Source organism: Rhipicephalus sanguineus, chromosome 7 (genome assembly GCF_013339695.2).
Source record: "Rhipicephalus sanguineus isolate Rsan-2018 chromosome 7, BIME_Rsan_1.4, whole genome shotgun sequence".
In the NCBI taxonomy this organism is placed as follows: Eukaryota; Metazoa; Arthropoda; class Arachnida; order Ixodida; family Ixodidae; genus Rhipicephalus; species Rhipicephalus sanguineus.
The window spans coordinates 107904419-107913829 of NC_051182.1; positions in this window are offsets into that span (position 1 = coordinate 107904419).

A 9411-nucleotide genomic window follows, 5' to 3' on the forward strand; every position below is an offset into this window, starting at 1 on the left:
CCTCCTCCTGTTCTTCCTCCTCACCTTCACATCTCTACCACCACTTACCATTTCAACCCCTTCTACACTCATACATATTACTATGCCATGGATTGCCCTCCCCTTCTCCTCCGCATCCTCACTTCACTTTCCCACCGCTTGCTATATTTATCACAAGTGACTATGCTATGCTTTACCTTCTCCCTCCTTGTTTCCTTCCTCCTTACCTTTGTATCACTCCTCCACACCCTCACTTACCTTTCCGAACCCCTTGCTGTACTATTCGTGGCTATGCTATACATGGTTTGCCTGTGTGATGCAATTCATGGCTATGCTAAGATCTGCCCTCTCCATTTCCTCCTTTTCACACTCGCATCGCTTCTCCTCACGCGCAGTTGTCTTTCCCGCCCCCTTGCCATGCTATACTCGAAATGACTATGCTGTACATAATATTGCCTCTGGTTCAGTCCATGCGAAATGTCCCAGCCATTTCGGCAACCATCTCACATGTACTCGAAACAAATTGTGATAGTTTAGTACATTAAAAACAGTGCATTGCTAAAATATTTCGGGGAAAAAGTTTTTTTGTTCGCGTGGGAGCCTTCGATTTTCGCGGAATGTCGTCTGAGTGGTTTGTCGGAAAAACTATTCCGAGAGTACCGTTTCTTGTTTCAATACCAAATTTGGTTCATATATAAACAAAGGCATTTGTGTAAGGTTCTGGAAGCTCAATAAAGTTACTGAAAATTTTTTGCCTTACACGCCTCCAGAAATTTTGCCAAAATGTTGTTTGCATTTTTCCTTTATAACATTTCACAATGTATGAATATCTGAGTAGTCTGTACTTACTTTTCAATAAGAAAATTTTGCTTTAGAAATATTTTCAGACCACTGATCTTTACAAAAAATTTACGAGGTAAAATTGACAAATTTGAGAAACTTATCAAGGTGGTCCACACTGAGATGCAATTTACACTACGTGACGTTCCAAGTAGAAATCAGCTTTATAGCTCCACCGAAAGCAAATATATAGTTCATCTCATAAGGCAAGCTTTAGCATTGTAATTATAAATGCGGTGCATTTCTTAGCGAACCATTGGCACTTTGAGCGTTTCTATCTACTTATCTATTTATCTATCAAACTATCTCTTTAGCCGCCTACGTCTGGTTGCTCTCATGACCGCCTCCTTAGCTTGGTGTAGACCAAAATTAGCATGGGAGGGTAAGAGGATTTGGCGAATATGACTGTCAGGTCATGACATCAATAACACGAATATCTTGTCGCGTACGTCGTCAAACCCTTTCGCCCAGACAGGTGTGGCACATACCCCTAGCCGCGGGCAGTGGTATACGGGTAAGGGCCACAGGTGATTGACAGTTTATATCTACCCAGGAACGGCGATAGCATACATTGGTAATTTAAATACGAGAGCGTTGAGAAAAACCGACATCGGCAGCGTTGACCCGACGAATGGAAAGAATTAAAATTTGGATCCCAGCAGGAATCGAGCCCAAGCATTGTTCGTGGCAAACAGGTATTCTACAAGAGAGCCACGCCAGGTCTATAAACTAATTTGGAACAATAGCCTGTGCAGGCGTAACGTCGGTGCAACGTCAATCGTGGTTGTGGTGCTGGCTATCTAATTTTGCAAGAAAGCAATAAACACTACATATGTACTCCTACGATACAGGCGTCATATCAGATGAACGTCTGTGGTTCCAATGTTGGCTCCGCTTTTGTAGCAGTCTATTAAACATTACATTTGCATACCTATGATTCAGTAAGCTACATTGAAGCATTCCTCGACCCCGGAGGAATACATTAATGAAAGTTACGTATAATATTCACACCGCTGCAGCGTAAAGTACACTTTGTTTCGACAGTACTGACGTCTGTGCTCTAACGGGAGTGGTGACGTTACTTATGGCTATAAGTTACCCTTTAAACGCCAATGTTGTCGACGTGCCTGGTAAGCCCACGATGTGCACACAGCTGCTACACTCACAAAAACACGTCGATCTGCCTCATGACGCTTCGCTAAAAGCCATAAAATACACCATAGGAGTACTGGATGACAGCTTCGCATGAAACCGATTCCCGCAACGCGTGGGATCGGTCGAATTTTTTTCTTTTAAGGAAGAAAATTATTTTTAGGCTCCCCATTTAGCGGCTGGGACGTTTGGCGTGGAATGACTCCTGCGTAATACCATTAATAGTTATGCTATTATTTACCCTCTTCTTCTTTTCTTCCTTCTCACCCTCACATAAGACATCCTGACCCTTAATTTTCTTTCCCGCCCACTGTTTATACTATACTATACATGCGTAGTGGTTCTTGGGGCCTTAGACACAAACAGCTAAGTCAAAGACAAGAAAAACATTTCTGGACGTCACAAAATAACAATTATATACACTTTCACTGTCCAAACAATACAATACGTCTTCCTAAAGTCCTAAACGTTACAGTCCTCCAACTATGCACACGCGAGTTCGCTGTTTGCGACGGTCGCTGTTTGCAAAGGTTCCGAGAAGTTGCTGCCGAAATGCATCCCAGGAAGACAATGTGGTTTCCCGGTTCTCGTACGACGTACGAGCTCTGTCTGCCAGGGAAAAGTAGACGCGTGACAGCTTCTGCTCGACGTTCCAATGATTCGCCTTGGCGACTCGCTCATAGTGCTCGAGCCAATCCTCGACGTCCTCATAAGCTTCACCGTGGAAGGTCTCGGGAATCCGAGGCTGTTCAACAGTCACCTGTGAAGCGCCGGCGGTTGCCATTTCTCCAGACGGAGTCCGTGGCTGGAGAAGTTCCAGGGGGATTGCCTCGCGACTTAGGCCACGCAGTCGGCGACTGTAGCGGTGGACAGGGGTGTCCACAGCAGGAACGGTTTGCGGGATTGGACTGACAGTGCCGCTGCGGGGAGGAGTGTTGAGCATCAGGCGTTGAAGTCCAGCACCTCCACCAGTGTCGCAACGCGGAACGAACAGGACACAGGACCACGGTGCGACAAGAAAAACAAGGTCTGTATTGACAGATCAAAAGAGCAGCCGCTTCAACGTCGTCGACAATATGTTTAGAAATGTTTGAACTGTTAAAATTCTAAACCTAGTTTGAAGACATGGCAGGTTTGTTTCATGGTAATGTATATTATTAGCTACAAATTTTGGAAGTCCGAGACATAAACGTAACGCCTCACGTTCCATAGTTAGAAGAGGGCGGAATTTATAAGCAGGTCCCCCACAGAACAAAATACATCCAAACTCTAATATTGGGAGGACATACATGCAATAGATCATTAACAATGTTTTTCTACGCATTCCAAAACGAGTGCTGCTGATTCGTCTTAGTAATCCAATTGCACGTAAACCTTTAGCTGCAATGTACTCAATGTGCGAGCTCCAATTAGGATTAGGCGTGTATATTATACCCAAATATTTTAATGACTCGACCTGTGGAATAAAGGCCTGGCTGTACATAAGTGCAATATGCACGGGAAAAGTCAACGGAAAAGCAACAAGAGCACTTTTATTAATATTCGGAGACAAATTCAGGTCATTGAGCCATATTTCGATATCATTCAAATATGACACGCGCTTCCCGATCATCTACCTCTCCCGCGCACTTCGTCTTCTCCAGTTCTGCTCTTTCTGTTGTGGGCGACCGTCTTTTAGCCCAACATGGCATCGGTTTGCATGGCTATGATATACATGGTTATGCGTGCGTGACACCAAGCGACATGAGATGGCAGCAGATGGCAGATGACCGCTTACGACAACCCGGGCCACTAAAGTGCTCCGCATTTAAAACAAATTACACGTAACCTGGCGGACCCGACCATATCCGGTAATATTTTGCTTGTTTTGAGTGATGTTGAAATTTGTAAGAATTTGTTCCAAATCGCGATATGTTATGATATCAGTAACAGTGAACAGAGATGCTTCCTCAGATCAGGATTAGCCTAGCATGTTGTGAAGCTGACTGGTAGATATCCATTCCGTTTTACTGAGAGACACCGACTGCTCTGTTGGAAAGAAATACTTTTGTTTGCTGACACATTTTCCTAACTGAGTGTTGATATAAATTATACCTATCTATAGCTCAGATTCAGTATTAATCAAAAGAACACCTTCCTGCAGAGCTGTGGCCTGCTGGAAGATGCAGGAAAACCTGCAGCGCGTGGCCGAAAGGTGAATACTAACATTTTTATTTTGCGTGCTCAAAGCTAACCATCTTTCGAGGCGTACGTGCACACAAGCTCCTCATCATGTTTAAGAATTACGAAAACATTCAATGAAGAAAAGAAGGTGACTTTTAAAGCCTCGTTTTTCTTTGTTAGACACAATATCAATGAGAACTAACACACAATGATGCCAAGGAACGTATAGGGGATGTTATTTGTAGTAATTAGCATATAAATGTGAAGAAAGTAAAGTGGACGAAAAGATAACTTGCCGCTGACAGGGACCGAACCTGCGACCTTCGAATAACGCGTCCGATGCTCTACCACTGACCTACGGCGGCGGTCCTACTCTCGTCCACTTTATGGGGTATATATGTGCATTTTAACCTAGGAGTGTTACATGACTGCCTATTGGCGTCATGTAGCACGTGATGTTTTTACGAGCCGGCAGCTGACAAATATTCCCTCGTACACTACTTGAAGGCATCAAGTCTGCCAGAACGAGACCCTCGCTATGAATTAAGAAAATAAGGTGACTTTTAAGGGCCCGTTTTCTTTATTAGAAAAAATATTAATAAGAACTAACAGACAATAAGGCCAAGGAAAGGACAGAAATAGTATGCTTTCCTTGGCATTATTGTGAGTTAGGTCTCATTAATAAAACATCCAATGGAGACTTATGTCACCCTCAGCTTACCTTTGAGGCAGTCTTCTATGCACTGGTATGCAGAAGAGATTTGTGATCAGGTGGTCTTCTCCAACTACGAGTCCCATAGGTAAATCGTAACTGCTGTGAAACGGTCGGCAGAAGTGTATGAAGGCATGGGTGCCTTTCAGAGCTTGAGGAATGCAGTCATTGAAAATATACTCACTCACGCATCCACTTTCGCATATTTTCATCGCATTGTGTAGAGATTTTATGTATTTCGTCTGACTGCAGGACCTGTTAACAACCTCAGCCAACCTAATGTGCATACAGGGCCGTATGAGACCAGAATCGAGTCGTGCAGTCAGCTCCGTATGGAGCCTTATTTCAGAGGAGTACGCCGGAGCGCTCCTAGATGCCGTAATATCTGTCTGAGTGAGCTGTACCAGAAAGAGCATGGCAAACATCCAAGCAGCTATCGTGACTCGAACGGCTACTGATGTTGACTTAGTGGGCTGCGACGGAGACCGGCCCATGTATGTCGCCACGAAAGAAACTGCCCAAGCCAAAATATTGGGAGCCAGAAGCAAATCAACGCGTTTGTCTAGAAGAAGAGGATCGGTGTCGCCGTAGTTGGACTTCTGGATCATAGTGTTGTTAAGCCTTGCGTAAGCGTTCTTCATAAGCGTGATAATGGGACCAGCATTTTGAAAGCATTCGTTGGTTTTTTTTGTCGTGAATGGCAAAAGTTATGCGTTCGTTCTTGGGAAACGTTCCGGCGGCGGGCAGTTGCTCCACAATGGGTGGGTCGTCGGTATGTGCATACACTCGGCGTTGTCCACAGTTGCTGTATCCGTCAACAGCTGCGTTTATTTCGGTGGCGCTCACTGCGATTACTTGGCAAAGATTTCCGGAGAGGTTCTGAAGCACTTCTTCGTGTCTTATCACTGGAAATATCCACTCAACGTTCGGGTGGTACTTTTGAAGTGAAGCGATATAATTTCTGCCTTTACGCGACGCGGTGAGCTTTTGAAAAGAAGCCAAAACAAACCCAGGCCTAGGAAAATGAACACCACTTTGCGTGACGTATGCATTAAGACTACGAATGCAGGTCTTCTCCAGGCAGTTCCACAATGTCACAGGTACTGTAATGTCTCGAAGAGATTTCCGCACCTGCGCGATGTCCTCTCCAAATCCAAACACGGCAACAGGAGTTGACGAGTTGGAAACTGCCTGTAGATATTTCAAAGCAAAAGGACTTATCTCTGCTGCGATACTAAAAGTGCACAAAAAAGGATAATCAATAGATTTGAATTACCGACATTCATAACTGGTGGCATCCGTATAAGTTTTTAGAGGCACGTAATGTGGCGAGGAGAACAAATGATCTTACGATATAGTGGACTCTCGAAGGCTTTTATGGGAACAGAAGGCCATCTAGTTCTAAATATATGTCCTCGCTCAAGCATCAAGTGAAACTCTTCTTGTTTGGTAAATATCTCCCGTAAGTGGTTGCACTTCAATTTTTGAAGTGCAACCACTGAAGAATCAATGAAGTAAAGGACTTGGACACACTTCTTTTCACAGCCGGCTGACACAAGTGTTCTGGCACGAGTTGCTCGACCATCAGAAGCACGTATGACAGCTTTCTTTAGATGTCAATGGCTTTCTTTTGTGCCATATGTTGCTCATAGAATGAACCTAATTATATTTAGGCCATCTGAAGAGAGAAAGCAACACATGAGCGCACTACTGGAGGCGCTCACTGGGAAATTGCCGGCAGAGTTTTCGTTGCATACTGTGACATTTGTTGGCACTTAACGGCCTTTAACTTTCACAGTGATGCATTCCTTCTCTCGTTTGTCCTCTGAGCGTAGTTTAGCGCGCAAGCGGAGCTCATCCGCAGTCGAAGCGGCACTCATGTAATGTCAGCGCCCGCAGCATCGAGCGGCCGCTGCTGCGGGTTTGTCAAGCGGCTGATCCCAAGACAAAGCTTGCTTGACCATGACACCGGGCTGCGCATTTGTTGGTGTGGAGCTGCTTATTTGTGATTATGTCACGTACAAGTATTTTTAGCAACTTATATCCGAGTTTCAGCCCATAACGAACGACGCGGCCGCTCGGCTGGCATGGTCACATTTGACGCTCTATAACTTGTTAGCAACCAAAATAATGCAACGTTTTTTTCTGCACAATGGTAGACGACGTCCTTGACTTCAATCAGAGGGATTTAAAAAAAATTAAAAATGGCCTTTTTGAGAAAATCATTTTCAAAGTTCGGCGTTTTTGTTAAATTACTTACGTTTCAGCCCAATTATTGTGTAAAACGGAGCGCGATAAAACCACACAAATTATTTTAAAAGAGAGCGAAAGTATCAAAGTTATTATGTACCGATTTTTATTATCCTCACTTTAACTTGCTTGCAGCAATAAATTCCTGAAATAGAGGTATCTTGTGCGATTTGGCAAGTTTGTGATTTTTTTCTTCAAACGTGCTTCGACAAGCAAAGGAAATAACAAACTCATAAGATTCTATTTCACTTGTTCTTTAAGGGGAATAAATATTGTGACGAAGAAGTGCACCGTTTTTTCCCTAGGTGCGCTCAAAATTCAGAAATCGCGAAATTGGCGAAAAAGCGTTTTTTGCGGCCGAAATATATATTTTTTTTCAGGCGAACAAAATTTTTTTCGTAAAACTAACTGCGAAACCATTGTTTTGGGTGTAATGCCTAGACCTACAGTAACTTTCATCACAATGGGGAATGGTGACCGGGACCTCGTGTTCGATCTTATCTGGACACACCCCTCTCTAATTGTACTTCAAAGTTTGCCTGCAATTTGTGCATGCACGACCTCACCACAGCCGACTTCAGACATAGTTTCTCAATACCTCTTTTTACTTACGTAGAGTGCACCGAATCTTGAGGCAATAAATGTTTTTGCACACGTGGTTTGTACTGCCAACAGACATGATCTCTAGTATGACGTAACTCATGAGTAAAGGTCAAACCTTGCCCATGTTGGTTAAAAGTGCCTAAAATGTATTCAACTCAGTGGCCCAAGGTAAAATTGTCATTAGTCTTTAAAATGAATAAAATATCGTCGACATCTTCTAAAAGCCTTCATGAAAACCTTGTCGTCAAGTACACAAAGAATTTTGTTGTCAAACGCGGCCAAAAAAATGTTGCAGAGCACAGGTGCCACACAAGAACCAATGCAGACACTTTGGTGTGGTATTTGAAGCGTTCCTTTAAAACAGAAAAATGTAGATTTCAAGTAAATTTCCAATAAACTCATAAGATTGTGCATAGACATGTCTGCTGAATTCTGAAATTGTACCACACCGTTATCATCAGTACAACCTTGAACAGGGGCACGGAATAAAATAATTCTCTTACGTATATTGACAAACAGGGACCAATCGAATCCTCACTCTGCATGAAGGCAATAATATCTTTAGAACTTTTTGTTTCAACGGGTCGTTGATATGTAATGAAGCTAACTGCTTATGCAGAAACTGGCTAATAAACTGCTGCCATGAATCACGTTTGCTAACGGCATTTGCGTCATTTACTAACGACATTACGTCAAGTACGGAACGGAATTGTTAATTTGTGGTATTTTGCTCTAAAAAACGATAAAAAAATCACAGCATATCCACGGAGTGAATGATGATGAGTGGGCGAAGCTGCGGAGGTTCATCGGTAAACCGTGAATCTTCCGTGAATTCTGCCCAGTACATCATCACCTACGTGAGATCAGGCGCGTTTATACTAAAGGTTCGATGAGAGTTATGACGACTTGCAGCTCACTTTAATTTTACATGTACGCTGTGAATTTTCATTGTTTAATGACGCACAGGAGAAATCGCACACACACACAACCTTGGAGGCCAAAATCCAGTGCCTATATATACGGGGTGGTCAGTGAACGGTTGTGCAGCGCGAGCGGTCGGTTTCGAGATCCGACCGCTCGCGCTGCACAACCGTTCACTGACCCCCCCCCCCCCCCCCCCCGATGATATAGCTGTGTTTTGTAAAGATTACGAAAGCGTCACTGAAACCGCTAAAATTGTGAACCTTTATTGCAATGCGAGTGGAAGTCTGGTCAACTGGAGCAAATGCGTGGGTTACGGGCACGGTGAATGGCCTGGGACTCCTGACTTCTTTACTGGTATTTCATGGACTACTACCCCTGTGCGGTACTTAGGTGTTTCACTGGAGTATTATTGTGACAGTGAACCGTACTGGCGGCGTCAAGCCGCTGAACTGCGCGAAAAAACTAAGCAATTCAAGGGTTTTCATCTATCGATTTTCGCCAGAGCAACCTTTTGTAACGTATATTTGGTTAGTAAGCTCTGGTACGTGCTTCAAGTATTGCATTGTTTTCGTGTGAATGTACAAAAGCTTCACCGAATATTTGCTGTTTTCTTATGGGGTTCTTCTTGGGAGCGAACAAGTAGAACTAACCTTTTCAGACGGGTTCGCTCTGGTGGCCTTAGTCTGTGTCATTTGTATCTGCGTCAGTTAGTTAACCGGTTCATGTTCTTCCGAAATAATCGAGACCCGTTCATACGTACTGTTATACAGCTTAGGCTTGGGAGGGTG